At 46.4% G+C, this 22,627-nt stretch overlaps 1 protein-coding gene and 1 non-coding gene across 4 annotated transcripts in view; one reads left to right on the forward strand and one right to left on the reverse strand.

The window, feature by feature from the left end:
- ZMIZ1 (zinc finger MIZ-type containing 1) overlaps positions 1-22,627 on the forward strand; it is a 538,822-nt gene that overhangs the window by 90,254 nt on the left and 425,941 nt on the right. The window lies entirely within an intron of this gene.
- LOC119925965 lies at positions 18,464-18,601 on the reverse strand. Its single transcript, XR_005449885.1, has one exon. It is a non-coding gene; the product is annotated as a small nucleolar RNA SNORA7 (small nucleolar RNA).

The following is a 22,627-nucleotide window of genomic DNA, read 5'->3' on the forward strand; positions in this document are numbered from 1 at the left end:
TGAAGCACTTACTATGCGCTAGACACTGTACTAAGCACTTGCAAATTCAAGTGCAAGGGTGACACAGAAGGGAGAAGAGAAAATGAAGGCTCAGTTGGGGAACACCTTACAGTCGACGCCCTGGATAAAAGCTTCACGTCACCTCATCAGTCTTCTCCTCCACCACTTCGGGTTGTAAGATGGACTCAATCGATCATACTTATTGGGTGCTTACTGTGTGCAGAGCACATTACTGAGCACATTTTTAGACTGTGAGCCCACTGTTGGGTAGGGACTGTCTCTATATGTTGCCAACTTGTACTTCCCAAGCGCTTGGTACAGTGCTCTGCACACAGTAAACGCTCAATAAATACGATTGATGATGATTACTGAGTCAGTCAATCATATTTTTTGAAGACTTAAGTGCTTGGGAGGGTACAGTATAATTCACTCATTCATTCAATCGTATTTATTGAGCACTTACTGTGTGCAGAGCACTGTACTAAGCACTTCGGAAGTACAAGTGGGAAACATATAGGGACGGTCCCTACCCAATAGCGGGCTCACAGTCTAGAAGGGGGAGACAGACAATGAAACACATATTAACAAAATGAAATAAATAGAATAGTAACAGCTGGTAGACACATTCCCTGCCCACAACAAGCTTAGAGTCTGAAGGAGCGTACTCCCTACTGCTCTGGAAATGGCCTGCTTCTCTTGCTGACAGGAGTTGGAATGCTTAGTTGGAAAGTCTTCGGTGCATGGAAGATCCAACTCTTTTTATCCAGATTTGGCAGTCCTGGGAGAATGAGGAAGTTGAATTGTAGGCCTGGAAGCACAGCTTAGGTACATATTTGCTGAAAGTTAACTGGCAAGGCAGTTACCTTTCTTCAGTGTTCTCTCACCTATCAGCTCAACACAGGGCTCCCGTACTTCATGTACTGGGGAATACGTAAACAGTCCCTTGAAATATTTGCACAGGCAATTGGCTCTGGGTATTTTTTTTTTTTAAACATTGGTTATGAAAGGAATCCTGTTCAAGAAAACCCTAGGTATCTTTCCTGGGAATTAGTGAGGATCCAAAGCACCATTTCCCTTGGCCCATAGATTGATCAAATCTTCATTCATTCATTCATTCATTTAGTCATTCAGTTGTATTTATTGAGTTCTTACTCTGTGTGTGTTCCGGGCCCTGATGAACTTACTGTCTAGAGAATCACTATGGGGTGCCGTTAGAGTGGACACTACATGAGCTCTGGACAAGGAGCATATGAGGACCAGTGGGGTAGCCCGATGAGCTCCACAGGTGCTGTCTTGGAGGAGGTCTGCCAGAATTTGGCCCATATTGGAGGAGCACTTCTCCAGGGGAGTTCCCAAGTGCAGCTTCCCTGTCCCCTTCCCTGCTTCCCAGACATTACATCCCCTTCCCAGTTCCTTGCACCCACACTAGAGCCCCCAAGTCTCAGTCTCAGGGACCACAAGGTGCTCAGTGCTTTCAGGTGCTCAGTGCTTTCATAATAATAATAAAGATGATGATGGCAATTACTAAGCACTTACTATGTGCAAAGCACTGTTTTAAGCGCTTGGGAGGTTACAAGGTGATCAAATTGTCCCACAGGGGACTCCCAATCTTAATCCCCATTTTACAGATGAGGTAACTGAGGCAAGGAGAAGTTAAGTGACTTGCCCAAAGTCACACAGCTGAACAATTGGCAGAGCTGGGGTTTGAACCCATGACCTCTGACTCCAAAGCCTATGCTCTTTCCACTGAGCCACACTGCTTCTTCCATTCATTGTCATATTTATTGACTGCTTACTGCATGCAGAGCCCTGTACTAAGCACTTTGAAGAGTACAGTACATCAAAAAGCAGACACATTCCCTGCCCACAACGAGCTTCCAGTAGCACTTAGAAAAGGTTATGTCCTTACCCTCTAGGCACACTGATACTCACTGCACCCTGACAGCACTTATGTTCAGATCTGGATACTGTCACTTCCCTCTCTATAATTTATTTTGTCTGCCTCACCCACTAGATTGTAAGGTCCCCAAAGAGAGGGTTGGTTTCTACAAGCTTTATTGTCCTCTCCCAAACGCTTAGAACCGTCCTCGCCACACAGTAAGCACCACTGATTGATTAATAAAAGGATTCTATTCCATGCTGCTAGCACATAGGGAATAGGCCAGATGTAAGACAATCTGCCCCCTGCAAAAATGGTCCACTGTCCCATTTCCCCCCACCCCAACCCCACCACCACCATGGAGTTCTGAAGCAAGCAGATGGAGGATGAAGAAATGGAGGAAACTGAAGGGATGAAGGAAATTGGGCAGCTTGGTTTTGCTTTTTCCTTGCTGTGTTGTAGTAGAGTTTTAATTGGCTAATATTTGCTGATTGTGGCTGACATTTACTCAATCTGAATTAATACATCTTCTCCTTTGAAATAGAAGGATAAAAATAACCTCCAACCCAGCTTTCTGGAAGCTCCTGCCACTGGGATCACCTGAGTGACATTTTGCCTAGTAGCTGTAAAGTTAATTGCTTGGTAAACAGATGGCCCCTTGTTGCCTTGGACTTCCTTGTAGAAGCAAGACTTTGGTTGCCGCGGGGGGCACGGGGCGCTCCTGGGTCCTGCGCTCAGCCCAGCAGTTGTGGATTAGGTCGTGGTCACCCTCCTCAGTCCCTCTCTTCTCTCACTATTACCTTCCCAGCTGGTTATTTACTCTCCCAATCACTTAGTACAGTGCCCGGTGCACGGAGCTCATTAAATACCACTGATTCCGGGTAGGACTCGATGGGCTGCACAGTAGTGACTGTGATTTCTGTCTTCACCTTGAGCTGTTTTATCACCCCGGGTTCCCTCCTCCTCCCTCCTAGTGGCTGCCCTTAATAATGGTAATTAATGATTGTATTTAAGCCCTTACTCTAGGCCAAGCATTGTTTTAAGTGCTGGGGTAGATACAAGTTAATCACGTTGGACAGAGTCCCTGTCCCACATGTCCCTGTCCCACTTAATTCCCATTTTACAGATGAAGCAGCTGAGGCCCAGGCCAGCTAAATGCCTTGCCCAAGGTCACCAACAAGTGGCAGAGTCTGGATTAGAACCCACATCTTCTGACTCCCAAGCCTGTGCTCTTGAAACTAGGCCATGCGGCTGCTTTTGATGAGCGTATACTACTTCATCCTGGTCCTGGGGCCTTTGTGAACCACTGAGCACTGTTATTGAGTTGTCTGTCCTATCAGACAGATAATTGCTCTCCCCCACTTCAAAACCTTATTGAAGGCACATCTCCTCCAAGAAGCCTGCCTTGACTAAGCCCTCCTCTTCTCCCACTCCCCTCTGTGCTCCTCTTACTTGCTCCTTCATTCATCTTCCCTCCCATCCCCACAGCACATATGGGGAAGGGGTGTGGCTCAATGGAAGGAGCACGAGCTTGGAGATCAGAGGTCATGAGTTCAAATCCCGGCTCCGCCACTTGTCTGCCGTGTGACTTTGGGCAAGTCACTTAACTTCTGTGTGCCTCAGTTACCTCATCTGTAAAATGGGGGTGAAGACTGTGAGCCCCACGTGGTGTAATCTGATCACCTTGTATCCTCCCCAGCGCTTAGAGCAGTGCTTTGCACATAGTAAGTGCTTAACAAATTCCATCATTATTATTATTATTAACACTTAATGTAGTGCCTGGCATATAGTAAGCATTTAACAAATGCCATAAACAAAGCAAACAAAAATAGTCCCTCCTCTCCAAGAGATTACAGTGTAGTAGTAATAATAATAATGATGGTAACACAAATGCACCAAATGGCATATTGTCAAAAATCAGAAAGAGGTATGGAACACAAAAGATGCCTAAGTGGAATGCCTGAGCTCATTGTGGGCAGGGAATGTGTTTGTTGTTGTATTGTGCTCTCCCAAACACTTAATACCGTGCTTTGCACAAAATCATCGCTCAATAAATACTGTTGTTTAAACACACACACACTCTGCAAAGATAAGTGCATGCTTGCAGGTAGCTGGAGTTCCTGGCCTGCTCAGTCTGTCAGGTGGGATTATCCTGGGGTCAGAGAGGTGGGCTCAAAGTCCTCAACAGGATCCTGAGAGAGAGGAAGGGAGGATCAGAGTGGAATGGAACTTGGGTCTTTGCCCGAAGAGCCGAGCTCGTTGGACAGTGAGCCGCTCAGTTAGGCTGGGGGTGGCGTGTGGAAGGCAGCAAATAAGGAAATGGACAGGGGTAGGTAGGAGAGTAGATAGCCTTGAAACCTAAAGATCAGAGTTCCCATTGGTCCCGTGACGTACCTGGGAGCCAAAGTGATTCTGGGAAGAGGAGTGACATAAATCAATGCTTGAGGAAGAGGCTTCTCGTTACCATGACAAGGGTATGTTGGCAACTTGTTCTTCCCAAACGCTTAGTACAGTGCTCTGCACACAGTGAGCGCTCAGTAAATACGATTGAATGAATGAAAAGGGAGCAGGTGGACTGACAGGAGGGTTTTTGCAGTGTTCCACATAATAATAATAATAATAATGACAGCATTTGTTAAGCGCTTACTATGTGCAAAGCACTGTTCTGAGCGCTGGGGGGGATACAAGGTGATCAGGTTGTCCCACGGGGGGCTCACAGTCTTAATCCTCCTTTTACAGATGAGGGAACCGAGGCTCAGAGAAGTTAAGAGACTTGCCCAAGGTCACACAGCAGACATGTGGCAGAGGCAGGATTCGAACCCATGACCCCTGACTCCAAAGCCTGTGCTCTTTCCACTGAGCCACACTGCTTCTCTAGTAATAATGGCATTTATTAAGCACTTACTATGTGCAAAGCACTGTTCTAAGCGCTGGGGTAGATACAAGGTAATTAAGTTGTCCCACGTGGGGCTCACGGACTTAATCCCCATTTTACAGATGAGGTAACTGAGGCACAGGGAAGTCAAGCGACTTGCCCAAAGTCACACAGCTGACAAGTGGAGGAGCCGGGATTCGAACCTTGACCTCTGACTCCAAAGCCCGGGCTTTTTCCACTGAGCCACACTGCTTCTCTGAATGGGGGCATAGGGGAATGGGAAGTGGAAGGAATTTTTATTACTGCAACCCTATCCCAGGTTTATAGTCAATATCCAGCCTGATTTGGGACATGTTATTACCAATCAATCACTTTAGTGCTTTCTGTGTGCAGAGCAATGTATTAAGGGCTTGGGAAAGTGCAGTATAACAGAGTTGGTGGACACGTTCCCTGCCCACAACGAGCTTATAGTCTAGGCAGGGAAACAGACATTAATGTAAATGAACTCCAAGCCTCAGTTCTCCCTTTTGGAAATACCATTTTCTGTCTCCCACTGGCAGAAAGCCACTGTGGAATTGTCAGGCAAGGGGCCTTCTGACGAAGGAACAGGGTTCTAATTCCAGCTCCACCACGTGTCTGCTATGTGACCTTGGGCAAGTCCTTTCACTTTTGTGTGATTGTTACCTCATCTGTAAAATGGGGAGTAAGACTGTGACCCCCATGTGGGACATGGACTGTGTCCAAGTTGATTTGCTCATATGTGCCCCAGCTCTTAGAACGGTGCCTGACACATAGTAAGAGCTTAATAAATAGCATAAAAAAAGTTTTCCGAGCTCCCAACAGGGCTCGCCAGACGGTGAAAGCGATACTCAACCGCTACCCTCTTTCCCTTTATCAGATGACAAATTTTCCTCTGGGTTCACTTGCCGAACTCCAGTCGTGCCCTCCCGGGTGTCTTTCCCAGTCCCTTAAAATGACCCTGGTATTCTTCTGCCGGGACTCCGAGAAGGAGCCTGTACACATTGAGGCAAGGTAGGGAAACTTGAGAACGCCAGTTTGTGGAAGTCCATTCGAATCCTGTCGATCGAGCCAGAATCTAGAGCCTTTCTTCAGGTTGCCCTGACCCAACTCCACATGTTGTTCCATAGACACTGCATTCCCTGTCCAGGCCTGGTGAGCTTTTCATTCAGTCATATTTATTGAGCTCTTACTGTGTGCAGAGCACTGTACTAAGCACTTGGGCTCAGTCGGGGGATTAGCAGGCAGAGATAATAATAATAATGATGGCATTTGTTAAGCGCTTACTATGTGCGCAGCACTGTTCTAAGTGCTGGGGGGATACAAGGTTGTCCCACGTGGGACTCACAGTCTTAATCCCCGCTTTACAGATGAGATAACTGAGGCTCAGAGAAGTTAAGTGACGTGGGGGGAAGCAGGCTCGGCACTGAAAGTTGAAATCCAGGATGTGAAGGTATCTGGTCTGAGTCCAAAGCCAAATGAGCAGTCTGGAGTTCAGCCCTTCCAAAAGCCTGGGAAGTGGCAGCTTTCTCTGACTTCCAAAGGGCCCTCCCCTTGGCCAGGCCTGGCTTAGTAGAATAATAATAATTGTGGTATTTGTTAAGTGCTTACTATGTGCCAGGCATTGTACTAAGCGCTGGGGTGGATTCATGCAAATCGTTTGGACACAGTCCCTGTCCCACATGGGGCTCACAGTCTCAATCCCCATTTCATAGATGAGGTAACTAAGGCATAGGGAAGTAAAATGACTTGCCCAAGGTCACACAGTAGGCAAGTGGTTGATCTGGGATTAGAACCCATGACCTTTTGACTCTGACACATACGCTATCCATTATGCCATGCTGCTTCGCTAAACATCAAGGCGCAATCGTCCTCTGGATTCTCATGTCAAATTGGGATATTTTGAACAAAAACTACTTTCTCCGTCGGGTTTGAGTTTCTGAAATTGCTCCCTCTGCCTTCCCTTTGGATATGTTTTATCAATAAAGGTGTTTTAGTATGTGCAGACGGTGCCTCTGCTGAGAAGATTAGAAATCTATCTGAGACCAGGGGGACCCTGGGACCATGACCGGGATCAGTCATTTCCCTAGATCTCTTCCATGAAGGCAACTTTTAAGATATAAACACATCAAAAGGAAACCTAAGGCACAATCTTACAAGAGGAAAGATGCCGAAATGCAGAAGTACAAAAAGTCTGCAGATGTTCACTGGGTGAGATCGTAACCACAAAAGCAAGGGCTTATTTGTGGTGGAATTCAGAAAGCCATGCAGGCAGTGGCTTGGGACCAGAGGGCTTGCCATAGCAGCACAGAGGGAGGAGCTGTCTTTTTCACTTTGCTAAACAGATTCAAGTTGAGAGGAGTACTGAATGGAGATTGAGTGAATCAAAGACCCAAGTGAACCAAAAGCAGGTCATACCCAAGCCACCTCCCCAACCCTCCCTCAGTTTGAGTCCCAGTGGAGAAGATCGTGTCCCAATTTGAAAAAATTTGGATTTAATGAAAAGTCTGTCCTCCCCTCTTTTCTCCTCCCCCAAACTGCTTGGTTTAGTTTCCACACTGGCCAAGGGAAAGCCTGGTCACTTTAAGGGGTGTGCTTAGCGTTGTACAGCTGGGTAACAGGGTTCTTGGGGCCACCAGTTGGTTTCTCCGAATAATAATAATGGTACTGGTTTAGCACTTACTATTTACCAAGCACTGTTTCTAAACACTGGGGTAGGTACAAGTTAGGTTGGACACAGTCCCTGTCCCACACAGGGCTCACAGTCATAATCCCCATTTTCCAGATGAGGTAACTGAGGCCCAGTGAAGTGACTTGTCCAAAGTCATACAGCAGAGTAATGGTGGAGCCAGGATTAGAACCAGGTCCTCTGAGTCCCAGGCCCGTGTTCTATCCACTAAGCCACGCTGCTTCTTTGTCCATGGCAATTCTCCATGCTGAGGCCCTGGGCCCCTGAGAGGTGACTGTCTTTTAGACTGTGAGCCCACTGTTGGGTAGGGACTGTCTCTATATGTTGCCAACTTGTACTTCCCAAGCGCTTAGTACAGTGCTCTGCACACAGTAAGCGATCAATAAATACGATTGATTGATTGACTGGATGATTCCCTGCCCCCTGCCCGTTCAGCAACTTCACCAGAGACCACCTGCCCAGCTGACCTGAATTGTCTCCTTTGAGCATGGGCGATGGGAGAGAAGTAGGGAGATGGGACGGGTGCTGCTGAGCAGGGACTTAAGTCTGGAGATAGATTCTTGGAGTGCAAGAGCTATTGAGAGGGAGAGGGAAAATACATTTTTCTCATCCCAAGCAGTGCTTTGAACTCCATAGGGAAGCTGTATCTACCTGCCAGTCAATCACCGAGTTTGCTCACCTGTCCCACCTCCCTCACTTGACTGAATTTTCACCCAACCAAAATTCTCAAATGACAAAAACCAGGAGGTTTGACTGCATTTATGTGTTTGAAAAGCAACGGTCTATTATAAACTGACCAGTTCCATTTAATTCCAGGCTGAGAGACCAGGCTCCTCTAAATCTCAGATCTCCTGTCCCCCTCAGCTATTTGGCAAAAGAAACAAAAGTCATCGCTGTTGTGAGCTAACTCGTTTGGAGTTAGAGGACATTCTCAACAAGGCTGCGGGCTGTTGACAGGGACGTCTTAGGTTGGAATCGATCATTGGTGATTAAATGGCTTCTAAAGCGGTAGGGTAGGTTTTTTGGGTCCAGATGCCATGACGGCCTGAGGGACGTATTTATTTTTCCATCTTATTGACGTCGTCGTTGCGATTGTCACAAGGATTTCGGTGCCTCCTGCCAGCCATTTCAGGTAGGGAGCAGAGGCGAGCAGGGATTTCTGAGGAAGGGTTGAGTGATAGCTGTCCTTCGCGAATGTAGCAGGGGGATTTGACAGCAGTGACGGGATCTCCGACGGCCCTCGTTGATATGGAAACACCCTCCGCAGCTTGGCTCAGAATCGCTGGAGAAGATGCGCTGCTTTGGATATTGATAGTTTTCCATTCCATTCGGAGACAGTTTGCCGCTGAAATTCCATTGCCGTCTCCTGGGCTGTGAGAACTCATATACTGTACCGTATTGAATTTTTGGAAAACTCCCCACCATATTCCTGGATCTGGGTTTCTTATCCCTTCCTGTGGAGAAGGGAAATTTGTGTGCTGTGGTTTAAGGGGGGAAACATTGAGTAGTATGCCCTCTTCTTTGTTTCCTTTAGAAGTACGCTCGGTTTTCGTATAACGCAGGATTAAATCATTAAGAGTAGTATGCCCTCTTCTTCGTTTCCTTTAGAAATACTCTCAGCTCTCCTATAACGCAGGATTAAGTCATTAAGAGTAGTATGCCCTCGTCTTCATTTCCTTTAGAAGTACTCTCGATTCTCCTATAACGCAGGATTAAATCCTTGCTGAACTTTACAAAAAGAAAAACATATAATACTCAATCCTTACGGTCACAACAGCATATATCCTCCCACCCCTCAACTCTCAAAAAGCTTCAAGCCCCTATCTGCATCAAGCAGAAACTCCTGACCATTGGCTTTAAGGCAAACAAGTATTCCAACTTCCTGTGTACCCTCTTTGTTTCTTTCAAGACAACCTATTTATTGCCTCGCTTTCAACTCTCCTCTGCCCCTCTCCTCATACCCTACCTACCCTGGAGAAGCAGCGTGGCTCAGTGGAAAGAGCACGGGCTTGGGAGCCAGAGGTCATGGGTTCTAATCCCAGCCCAGCCATTTGTCAGCTGTGTGACTTTTGGCAAGTCGCTTAACTCCCCCGTGCCTCAGTTTACCTCATATATAAAATGGGAATTAAGACTGTGAGCCCCACGTGGGACAGCCTGAACAGTGTGCTTAGAACAGTGCTTGGCACGTAATAAGAGCTTAACAAGTACCATCATCATTGTTATTATTACCTTTGACCTGGAACTCTCCTCTCTTCTTTATCTGCTAGACCACTTCTTTCCCCATTTTTAGAGCCGCCCTTTCTTCAAATGCCTCCTCCAGAGAGTCTTCCCTCATTTAATTCTCCTCTGGTTTTATTCCAATAGCTACCACAGCACAATTTTGACAAGCATAGCCTTATTTACTGACAACCACCTGGAGCAGTTTTCTCATTGCCTTATCACTACAGCATTCTCCTACCTGTAAATGATTTTAATGTCCATTCCAAGATCCTCACTCCCTTGGTTGTAAACTCCTCGAGCAGGGATTGGGTCTATCAGTTCTACTGTCCTTTCCCAAGCGCATAGCACAGTGCTCTTGCACCCATTGGTTGCCCCGTAAATGTTGATTGATCATTGCTGATACATGTGAGCAACCATTTTTAGATACTGGATTACGATCTAATCAGACAGGCCTATGTTGTTCGAAGAGGGTTCCCCATCCTAAATGTGCAGTGAAAACACAAATTCTGGGAAAACTGAGTATATTAAGTGGCAAAACCAAGTTCTGGAAACTAGACCAAGTCTCCCTCTTGCTGAAAGACCAGGATCCCACTTAACATTGCTTCCATCATCTCCAACATCATGGGTTTTTGTGCCCAGGCAGGACAAGTGAATCTGCTGGAATATTTTGAAAACAAAAAGATAAAGCCATGCCTCCAGTGATCACTGGAGATCGAAATCTTTTGGACTGCTCCCGAGATAACTTGATGAACTGTATTTCTCTGGTTGAATCTTGTGTCCAGATAACTATGTGACCTGAGTCCAGAGGAGCTGCTATGTTAGAATATCTGCTCCTCTCTGCCAGAATCTAGGTCCTTGTCAGGCAGGGTGGAATTAGCAGGGATTAGCAGTACCCTGTCTTCCTTCCTTCCCTCCCTATACTTACCCTCCCCCAGAAAAGAGCAAGGCAAAGTGAGAAGAGTCCAGGCTTCACCTGAATGAGACTCAAACGTCATCCTTCGAGACCGTAAGATCCTTGTGACCAGGGAACATTTTTGCTAAATTTGTGGCATCGTACTTTCTGACGTCCATCTAGTACAATGCTCAGTACACAGTAAACACGCTACAGATATCATCGATCCCCACGCTAGTTTACTGAAGCATTGTGACCCACTGGGAAGAACATGAGCCTGGGAGTGAGAAGACCTGGGTTCTAATTCTGGCACCACCTCCAGTCAGTTGTGTGACCTTCATTCATTCATTCATTCAATCGTATTTATTGAGCACTTACTGTGTGCAGAGTACTGTACTAAGCACTTGGGAAGTACAAGTTGACCTTCGGCAAGTCACTGCACCTCTCTGTGCCTTAGTTCCCTCATCTGTAAAATGGGGATTAAGATTGTGAACCCCCCATGGGATGTGGACTCTGTCCAACCTCATTATCTCATATCTACCCCAGTCCTTAGTAAAATGCTTGACAAATGCCAAAATTATTATTAAAGGCTAAGCAGGAGATCTTTCCCATTGATTCCACTTTAAATCACCATCACTCCAATTCATCTCTCATTGCTAATGAGTATCATTAAAGCCTGCTGTCCCAAAAGCTGGGCAAGGAGCTATAAATGCCCTTCCAAGTGCCATTCAGGGGGGTGCATCTATGCAGAGTGAACAGTGTAAGGTGGACCTGAGGATTTGCATTAGAAGATGGTTTGACACATTTTGGAATTGCTCCCCACAATGCAACTGTACGTACCTGCTGATTTAGGGTTCCCAAACATGGCAGGGAGATCCCTCAAGTCTCTGCCAGGGAACTGTAATCCATTTTACCCTTCAGAAACAGAGAAAAAGCTCTGTTTTGTCCTGAGTGGCCCAATCTGGGACCAAATATTTTCAGCTTGGGCCCTTTGGGTTGTTGGCAAAATATTGCTGCTTTTCTTTGGTGAAAATTCTTTGATTGCCCTTACTCTTGGCTCTAGGGCTGGGATTTGGAACCACCAGGAACTGATGTGTGTTTTTGTAGACACCGTGTCTCTTTCCCTCTCCCTTGTCTCATTCTCTGTGGATCAAAAATATACTATATCCCAAACAGATGATCTCCTCATATTCTCACCCAAACCCTGTCCTCCCCCTGACTTTTCTATCGCTGTAGACAGCACCACAATTCTCCCTGCCTCACAGCCCGTAACCTTGGTGTTACCTTCAACTCATCTCTCTCAATTCAACCAGTGCATTCAATCTGTCACCAATACTCGGCTCAACCTTCACAATCTGCCCTTTCCTCTCCATCCAAGCTGCTGCTGTGATACTACAAGCACTTGCCCTATCCCATCCTGCCTTGATTACTGCATCAGCCTCCTTGCTGATCTCCCTACTTCCTGTCTCTCTCCACTTCAATCCATACTTCACTCTGTTGCCCACATCATTCTTCGACAAAGCTGTTTGGTTTGTTTCCCCACTTCTCAAGAACCTCAAGTGGCTTCCCATCCATCTCCACATCAAACAGAAACTTCTTACCATAGGCTGTGAAGCATTCAATCAACTTGCCCACTCCTACCTTACTTCCCTGATATCCTACCATAACCCACTCCTCCAATGCTAAGCTATTCACTGTACCTCAGGCTGTCTATTTTGTTGCCTACCCCTCACCCAAGTCCTACTTCTGGCCTGGAATTCCCCTCCTCTTCATCTCTAACAGATGATCACTCCCCCACTTTCAAAGCCTTATTAAAAACACATCTCCTCTGAGGTCTTCCCCAGCTAAGCCCTCATTTTCCTCTTCTCCCACTCCCCTCTGCGTCGCCCTTGCACTAGAATTTACACCCTCTTTTCACCCCTCCCTCGGTCCTGTAGCACGTAACAATTTATTTCTGTTAATGTGCGTCTTTCCCTAGACTATAAGCCCCTTGTGGACTCCTGCACACAAGGAGCTTATGATCTAGAGGAATAGTCTCTGACAAACTGCTACCTTGTGGGGAAAATAACTAGAGAAGACACTGCCCCCGTGGGGAAAATCTCTAAGAATTAATTCTAGAAACAATTCAAAAGCAAGGTTCTCCATTCTTTCCTCCCCTCCCCAAATTTGCCGCCTTCCAGGGGCTTTGACACTCAGTTGCTGTTTCCTAGGTGATTCTAACAGGCCAGTGCTCCCAGCTGGATTTCTGGAGACCCTCTCCTCATTTTCCTAGACACAGGGAGGGCTCGATTAGGAAATGAGACAAATGGCTCTTTGATAAGATTCATTCTGGAGAGATCAGGGTGTGGAACTTCCTCTTAGGGCTTGGATTAATCCGGTTTGGTTGGCCAGTCAGTGAACAGGTATTTGAAGGTCCAAGGGATGCTGTGCTGTTGCCTTCTGAGTCCACCAGCCCCCACTGAGGGGCCTGGGGGAAGCTGGACCAGGTGAGACCAGTGTTGGCTAGGCCAGAACTGGGGTGACTCTCAGGCGATGGGTCCTGAGAACTTTGTGAGAGATTGGCTTCTGTTGAAGCCTCTGTTGAGGAAGAGAGGAAGAAGCGAGGCAGGGACTCCTAATTGAGCCTGGCCAGAGCAGAAGTTGCTTCCCCAAGGAACAAATCCCAGCAGCTCTGGCCAAATGATAGTAACCCATATTTTCTGGAAGATTCTGGGGTCAGGGCTTTCCCTTAGAGGTGCAGAGGGTGCAGCACACATGAGGAACTGGGAGAGGTGGTCGAGGGGTTGGATCAAAGACTGGAAAGGAGCTGGCGCCGGGACATTGCCAAGAAGTAAGTTCAGGGGAGTGGGAAGGAGAGGGGTGTGTCTGCAGAAGAAGGAAGCGGGGATGGGAGGCCTCAGAAGAAAAATGTGGTCCTGAGTGGAGAGATCCTTTCCAGGGAACTGTTGGACCTGATTGAAAGAGGTGAGAAGTATTGGGTTTTGTAAGTTTATCCCTCAAACAGTGGTATTTATTGAGTGCTTACGGTGTGCAAGGCACTTTACTAAGCACTTGGGAGAGTACATTACAACAGAATTGGTAGATGTTTCTTGCCTATGAAGAACTTACTTTGAATTTGGGGGAAGCAGTGTCTCCTCTGGAGGCTCTCTGGCAAATTGTCACTTGGGAAATGGCAACCTGCACTTCTTTTCCATTTTTAGAACACTGTGTTCCTGAGTCACGTCTTGTATCAGCAAATCCCAGGGTCTCCCTTTCTGTGGAGGAAGATCTCAGAGAGAAAGGGTAGTGGGTTTCTCAGGCCAGCTGGATAGGTCTGACAGGGTGGCTGAGGCCTGAGGACCTAGAGCACAAGCTGATGATCATTGATAACTGTAGGATTTGTTAAGTGTTTTCTGTGTGCCGAGCGCTATATTAAGCACTGCGATCAGAATGAGAAAAGGAGATCAGACACAGTCCCTGTCCCTCATAGGGTACACACTCTAAGGGCAGCGTGTGTGGGTGTGTGTTGACAAATGTGTTCGACCTGACTATCCTCTATCTACCCCAGTGCTTAGAATACATTTCACGGACCATGTCCTTCCCCTGGCCGGGAACGCCCTCCCTCCACACATCCGCCAAGCTAGCTCTCTTCCTCCCTTCAGAGCCCTACTGAGAGCTCACCTCCTCCAGGAGGCCTTCCCAGACTGGGCCCCCCTTTCCCCCCTCCTCCTCCTACCTTCTTCCCCTCCCCACAGCACCTGTATATATATTTGTACAGATTTATTACTCTATTTTACTTGTACATATTTACTATTTATGTTGTTAATGATGTGCATATAGCTTTAATTCTATTTGTTCTATTTTGACACCTGTCTCCATGTTTTGTTTTGCCATCTGTCTCCCCCTTCTAGACTGTGAGCCTGTTGTTGGATAGGGACCATCTCTATATGTTGCCGACTTGTACTTCCCAAGTGCTTAGTACAGCGCTCTGCACACAGTAAGCTCTCAATAAATACCATTGAATGAATGAATGAACAGTGCTTGGCACAGAGTAGGTGCTTAGCAAATACCATAATTATTAAATAAGGAGCAAGAGAGAACTTACCACTTGGCCATTTCTGGAGTGATCCCCAGAAACGAGCTCCATACCAGGAAACATCCTGCCCTGTGGGTGGAGACAGGGTCCCTAGTTGGTGAGCAGGGACCCCAGACCTGTGATAGGGAGGAGGTGGGGGGTGATTTGTGAAGAAATAGCAGGGAAGGAGGATTGAGTCAGAGGACCGAAGTGGCTGGGGGTAGTGGTGGTGGTGAAGCAAGGTGGGAACTTGATCGGCTAGGGGAGCAGTGAGCACGTGGAGCCTCCACGGGCTCCCAGCTTGGCTGGCTCCTGGAAGGTTTTCAGAAAAATCTAGAAAATCCCAGAGAGCGACAGATAAAGAAAGAACCTCAGCTTGGGAGTTATTTAGCTCGGTGGCTCCGCTTTGGGTTTGGAGAGGCTGTGAACCGGGTTCCTTCGAACGGCCAGCAATTTCAATTTCCTCCTCTACTGGCGGCACATGCTGTTGCCCTGCCCGCCTCTTGGGATTTTCTGGTTTGTTTTTAAGCATTTCGAAAAGGGTTAAGAGTCTCTTTTTCGCTGAGGAATGCAAGGAGGGCTCTTCCTTATCTCACTTGGGCGGCACTCTCAAGGTTTCTCTCTTCTCTCACCCCTATCCTCCCCAGTCAGGATTCACCGTGAAATGGTGTTATTATATTTAAACAAATCAATTTCGTTGCAGAGTTTTTCCTGTCATAATGATCAGTTTGCTGTACAGATCTCATTGATTTTTTTTTTCACAGCCCTGAAAAACAGTTGATGAATAGCCTTGGGATGTCTCTGGAGAGAGTCACTTGGTTGCAGTTCATGCGCGTGCGCACACACACACAACATGCACACACACACACACAACAGCCCTCCCACCCTCTCCACTCCCCTTGGCTTTCCAGCCTCTTCATCGAAGTCTGGGATCACGGCATCTTTCGGTAGGCAATCTAGGGCACCCGAGTGGAAGAGCGCTATTTAGGAAGAGCTCCTTGAGGGCAGAGATCCTGTCTACCAATTCTGTTGTTTCAATCAGTCAATGGGATTTATTGAGCACTTACTTTATGCAGAGCACTGTTCTAAGCACTTGGGAGTGAACACTCCAACCGAATTACCTGTAATTTAATTTAGTGTCTGTCTCTCCTGGTCCACTGTAAACTACCTGAGGGCAGGGGTCTTGTCTACTAATGAACTCTGTTGTGTGCTCCCAAGCACTTAGTTCAGTGAGTGCTCTTCCAAGCACTCATTACAGTGATCTGCACACAGTAAGCACTCTGTGAGAAAACATCAATTGAGTTGGATGGGGTGGGAGGTGGGGAATAGCATTCCTGCCTTTGTTCCACAACTCTATGGTCAAGAGAATATTATTCCCAAGTGGGACTGTCAGGATCCAATCAACCATAACAGACGAGCCATCCTCCCCTCTTTCCTCTGTGTTTTCCGTCTTCTCTGGACAGGAGCGCAGACGTTCTGCAGATGCTTGAACAGTCTGACCTTGAGGTTTATATTTAGTAAAATCAAGGGGAGAAAACCAGAATCACAGTATCTTCAGGAGCTGTTTTCAATTTTTGCCTTGAGGTGGAAGTAGGTGGAGAATAGGCTTCTCCTTCCAATGCCATAGGCTCTTGTACCTCCATCATTTAGACTGTGAGCCCACTGTTGGGTAGGGACTGTCTCTATATGTTGCCAACTTGTACTTCCCAAGCGCTTAGTACAGTGCTCTGCACACAGTAAGCACTCAATAAATACGATTGATTGATTGATACACCTCGGGACATCAGTGTTCTGTTTGACCGATGTCACTCATGCCCAGAACTCTACTCAGGAATCATTCATTCAATCAGTCATTTATTGAGTGCTTACTGTGTGCAGAGCACTGTACTAAGCACTTGGAAAGTACAATTCAGCAATAGAGAGAGACAATCCTTGCCCACACTGGGCTTACCATCTACAAGTGATATGTAGCAATATCAACATATCTACAATTTTATTCATATCAATGCCTGTTTACTTGCTTTGATATGTATGTATCTATAGTTCTATTTATTTATATTGATGCCTGTTTCCTTGCTTTGATGTCTGTCTCCTCACTTTTAGACGGTAAGCCTGGTGTGGGCAGGGATTGTCTCTCTCTATTGCTGAATTGTAATAATAGTAGTAATAATGATGATGGCATTTGTTAAGTGCTTACTTTGTGCCAAGCACTCTTCTAAGCGCTGGGATAGATACAAGGTAATCAGGTTGTCCCACATGGGGCTCACGGTCTTAATCCCTATTTCACAGATGAGGTAACTGAGGCATAGAGAAGTTGCCCAGAGTCACACAGCTGATATGTAGCAGAGCTGAGATTCGAACCCATGACCTCTGACTCCCAAGTCTGTTCATTCATTCATTCATTCAATCGTATTTATTGAGCACTTACTGTGTGCAGAGCACTGTACTAAGTGCTTGGGAAGTACAAGCATGTGCTCTTTCCACTAAGCCATGCTGCTTCCCTTGTACTTTCCAAGTGTTTAGTACAGTGCTCTGCACACAGTAAGCGCTCAGTAAAATGATTGAATGAATGAATGAAGAACTGTCGACCCCTGGCCCACGTCCTGCTTCTGGCCTGGAACGCCCTCCCTCCGCAAATCTGACAGAAAATTACTCTCCCCCACTGCAAAGCCTTATTGAAGGCACATCTCTTCCAAGAGGCTTTCCCAGACTAAGCCCCACTTTTCCTCATCTCTCATGCCTTTCTGTGTCACCTTGACTTACTACCTTTGAACCCAGTCCTGGGTTCAAATCCCGGCCCCGCCAATTGTCAGCTGTGTGACTTTGGGCAAGTCACTTCACTTCTCTGGGCCTCAGTTCCCTCATTTGTAAAATGGAGATTGATTGTGAGCCCCACGTGAGACAACCTGATCACCTTGTATCCCCCCAGCACTTAGAACCATGATTTGCACATAGTAAGCACTTAATAAACACCATCATTAATTAATTAATTACCTTTGCCCTTCGCCTTCCTCCCAGCCCCACAGCACTTATGTATATATCTGTAATTTCATTTTTTTGTATTGATGTCTGTCTCCCCGCCTCTAGACTGTGAGCTCGTTGTGGGCAGCGAATGTGTCTGTTTATGGTTGTATTGTATTTCCCCAAGTGCTTAGTACAGTACTGTGCACACAGTAAGTGCTTAATAAGTACGATTGAATGAACGAATAAATGAATATAGGTGGAACGGGAGGGCATCAGCAAGATGTCAATAATGAGAGAGCCAAGATCGAGGTGCAGTAAGTTATCTGTCAATAGTATTTTTGAGTGCTTACTTTGTGCAGAGCACTGTCCTGGGTGATTGGGAGTGTGCAGTATAGCAGAGTTTTTGGACACGTTTCCTGCCCACAAGGAGGTTATGGTCTAGCCCAGACCCAGAGACGGGGGCCCGGGGAAGAATGGTGGGGAACAGGTTGACGTTTGGGACCCAGAGTGGCAGGGAGCTTTCACTGTGGTCCGGGAATGTGTCTGTTGTTGTATTGTACTCTCCCAAGCACTTAGTACAGTTGTCTGCACACAGTCTTGTCTTATGCTGTCAAATTGTTTCCTACCCAAGCGACTCCATGAGCATATCTCTCCCAGAATGCCCCACCTCCATCTACAGTCATTCTGGTAAGCGTATCCATAGAGTTTTCTTGGTAAAAACCTGGAAGTGGTTTACCATTGCCGCCTCCTGTGCAGTCAACTTGCGTGTCCGCCCTCTACTCTCTCCCATACCACCGCTGCCCAACACAGGTGAGTTTTTACTTTATTCAGTCATATTTATTGAGCGCTTACTGTGTGCAGAGCACTGTACTAAGTGTAGCAGATGGCCTTCCACTCGCTAGCCACTGGCCAAGCTAGGAATGGAATGGGTAGGCCTCTGCTTGACTCTCCCTCCCGTAGTCGAGACTGATAGAGTACTGGAAACTCCCCAGGTGCGATCCTGAGAGGGTCAGCAGACCATCAGCACTCAATAAATATGAGTGTCTGACTGGCTAACTTTCCTGGCTCTGGGACGTTCAACCATCTTGAAATAATTGCTCAGTTCATCCCCTTCCTCCCAGCCAAATCATCACCCTTTGCTCCAATTAGAACTGCTGTGTGATCTCGGGCAAGTCATTTCACTTTACTTTTCTGTCCCTCAGTTAGCTCATCTGTAAAATGGGGATTAAGACTGTGTCCAGTCCACCCTGACAAGCTAGTATCTACCCGAGCACGTACTACAGTGAGGGGAGGAAAAATGGGCAAGTTGGAGATCTGGGGGAGAGGAGCAAGAATAAGTAGGAATTGGGAATCCGTCCTTTTAAGGCCTCCAAGATAGCGAGAGACCAGCCCTATATAAAAACTTAAATATCAATACATAATAATAAGAATAATAGTGATATTTCTTAAAGCACTTACTATATGCCAAACACTATTCTGAGTGCTGGGGTAAATACAAGATAATCAGGTTGTCCCGCATGTGGCTCACAGTCTTAATCCCCATTATGCAGATGAGGTAACTGAGGCCCAGAGAAGTTAAGTGACTTGCCCAAAGTCACACAGCTGACACGTGGCGGAATAGGGATTAGAACCCACGACTTCTGATTTCCAAGCCCATGCTCTTTCCACTAAGCCACGGTAGATAAATTGCTCAATCAGCCATATTAATTGAGTGATTACCGTGTGCCATTTGTGTGCTTACTGTAGCGAGGTGAGGTAGGAGGGGCCAAGGTAGTGGAGCGTTTCAAAGTCAATGGTGAGGAGTTTTTGTTTGATGCGGAGGTGGATGGGCAAACACTAGAGTTTTTTGAGGGGTGGGGTGAGGTGCCCTCAACATTTTTATAGAAAAATCATCTGGGCAGCAGAGTGTAGTATCGACCGGATTGGGGAGAGACAGAAGGCTAGGAGGTCAACAAGGAGGCTGATGCAGTAAATTTGTTGTGGGCAGGGAACAGGCCCATCAACTTTTATATTGTACTCTTCCAAGCGCTTAGTGTACAGTGTTCTGCACACAGTAAGGACTCAACAAATACGATTGAATGAATGAATGGAGATAAATCAATGTCATATTTATTGAACGCTTACTGTGTGCAGAGCACTGTACTAAGCGCTTGGGGAGTACAAGTTGGCAACATCTAGAGACAGTCCCTACCCAACAGTGGGCTCACAGTCTAAAAGGGGGTGACAGAGAACAAAACCAAACATACTAACAAAATAAAATAAATAGAATAGATATGTACAAGTAAAATAAGTAGAGTAATAAATATGTACAAACATATATACATATGTACAGGTGCTGTGGGGAAGGGAAGGAGGTAAGATGAGGGGGATGGGGAGGGGGGCGAGGGGAAGAGGAAGGAAGGGGCTCAGTCTGGGAAGGCCTCCTGGAGGAGGTGAGCTCTCAGTAGGGCCTTGAAGGGAGGAAGAGAGCTAGCTTGGCGGATGGGCAGAGGGAGGGCATTCCAGGCCCGGGGGATGACGTGGGCCGGGGGTCGATGGCGGGACAGGCGAAAACGAGGCACGGTGAGGAGATTAGCGGTGGCAGAGGAGCGGAGGGTACTGGGCTTTTGTTCATGGTTCTAGGTTGAACAGAAGTAGATGCAAATAACAAAGTAGCTGGAGGAGATGGGCATGTGGTGGGGGGAATCGAGGGTCGGTCTGGAAATGGGTTTTGAGTAGAGGTTTGAAGGGGGAAGCGGGCAGTGGCAGGGAAACAAGTCACATAGAGGGTTTGCTTTGAGGCAGCAGGAAGCATGAATTGCGGTCTGGTGGTAGGAATGGTCAGGTGGACTGTGGGAAGAAGACTCTTAGAACTCTGAGTTGGTAATAATAATAATAATGATGGCATTTATTAAGCGCTTACTATGTGCAAAGCACTGTTCTAAACGCCGAGCACTGTTCTAAGCGCTGAGCACTGTTGGTAGAAACCTTGAAGCTCAGAGACTGAAGTTTTAATTTGAGTTTAGCACCACCTTGGAGATAGGCTTTTGAGAGAGAAGTTTGTAATGTAGAATATTCTGAAACGGTTGGAGGCTGAGAGGATAAACCAGCAGCTCAAATGTGATGTTTTTCTCCATTAGAGTGTAAGCTCCTTGTGGGCAGGGAATATGTTTTGGGTGTCCTGCACTTTCCAAGCACTTAGTACAATGAATTGCACCCAGTAGGTGCTCAATAGATACTACTACTACTTAGAAGACTCCTAGGGGAAATAGGAAATGGTGTGAAGCAGGAGTATGAATAAAGGAGTGGAAGGGAAATTACAAATTTTTGAAAAGTATTTGGAAAAGGATGCGACAATACATCTTTGTCTACTGGGAGAGAAAAGGAGAAGGGACATAAGTGTGTCCTGGGATGTGTCCTGTATATAATTGAGTGTGTGTGTGTGTGTGTGTGTGTGTGTGTGTTCCCTCTCCTTCATTCTTTCATTCAATTGTATTTATTGAGCGCTTACTTTGTGCAGAGCACTGTACTAAGCACTTGGGCCCTAGGGAGTGGAAGGTCCCTGTGGGCAAGGACTGTCTTCAATTTTATATCTTCCTCTAAATCTGAAGTGCCTAGGAGAGTATTGAATAGGTGTTAGTAGTGAAGTATGCTCAAATTCAAAATTAATTGAAACCTCCAGTGGACTGTGTCAGCATTTAAAGCCTCTATTGGCATTTCCCTTGAGCTGCACAAATTTAAAAGTGACTTTGAAAGAAAGAGCATATCTTTAGCTTGTTTGACTACAGGTCTCTCTCCTAGCCCATATTTGAAAAAAAAATAACAACCAACATAAGGCAAAATAAAGAAATAAATACTATTCTTTTTCTAGTCTAATAGGGAGCATCAGCTCACATGGGAGTTTTTCAGGTAGTGAGCATTGAGTAAACAAGGCAGAATGTTAATTTAAGATCTTAGAGTGAGTAACCAGCACAATGCCCTACACTTTGGTCAATGATGCTTGTCCTAGAAGGCTCAGAATTGTGTATTTTATAATGAAAATAATAGTGATAGTGATCCAGATTTTTTCAAAGGCTCTCAGGGTCTCTGATGCAAAAAGTCTTTTTTAATGTCTCCATGAGATGGAAGGTGAAGAGAGAATGATTGCCTATCCCCAAGCCCCACAGAGGCAACATAGAGTCACTCCAGGTCACGGGAAAGGGAGTCCTGCGATATATCCATGCATGGGTCTCTGATGCAAAAAATCTTTTTTAACTTCTCTGTGAGATGGAAGTTGAAGAGAGAATGATTGCCTATCCCCGAGCCCCACAGAGGCAACATAGAGTCACTCCAGGTCACAGGAAAGGAAAGTCCTGCGATATATCTGTGCATATGTTAAGCTCGTTGTGGGCAGGGAATGTCTGTTTATTGTTATATTGTACTCTCCCAGGCGCTTAGTACAATGTTTTGCACACAGTAAGGGATCAATAAATGCAATTGAATGACTGAGTTTCATGTGATATACCCATGTGTCTTTACACACCCACCTTTAACCTTCTCCTTGACGGAGAACCCCCATTTTTTTCTATAAATTGGCCTGTCTGCTGGCCCTGTGGCCGGAGACTCCGCTCACCTGTGCTTGGATCAGATCCGTGTTTCTCCTTCCCTGTGGAGAACAGCACTGGGATATGATTGAGAAGCAGGGGGCCTGGGAATCAGAAGGACCTGAGTTCTAATCCCAACTCCACCACGTCTGCTGTGTGACCTTGGGCAAGTCACTTAACTTCTCCCGGCCTCAGTTACCTCATCAGTAAAATGGGGATTAACAATGTGAGCCCCACGTGGGACACGGACTTGTGTCCAACCCGATTACCTTGTATCTACTCCAGCACTTAGAACAGTGCTTGGCACATAGTAAGTGCTTAACAGGTATTATTATTATTATCATTACTATTATTGGCTTAGTGGCCTGCCTGAGTCTGAGTGGTGTTTCACCTTCTTTGTGGAGAATGGTGGAGGAAAAAAAGAAGAAAAAAGAAAATGGTGCTGTGCCCAGACCAGTTATTGTGGAGTGATTG

Source organism: Tachyglossus aculeatus, chromosome 3, assembly GCF_015852505.1.
Source record: "Tachyglossus aculeatus isolate mTacAcu1 chromosome 3, mTacAcu1.pri, whole genome shotgun sequence".
Lineage (NCBI taxonomy): Eukaryota > Metazoa > Chordata > Mammalia > Monotremata > Tachyglossidae > Tachyglossus > Tachyglossus aculeatus.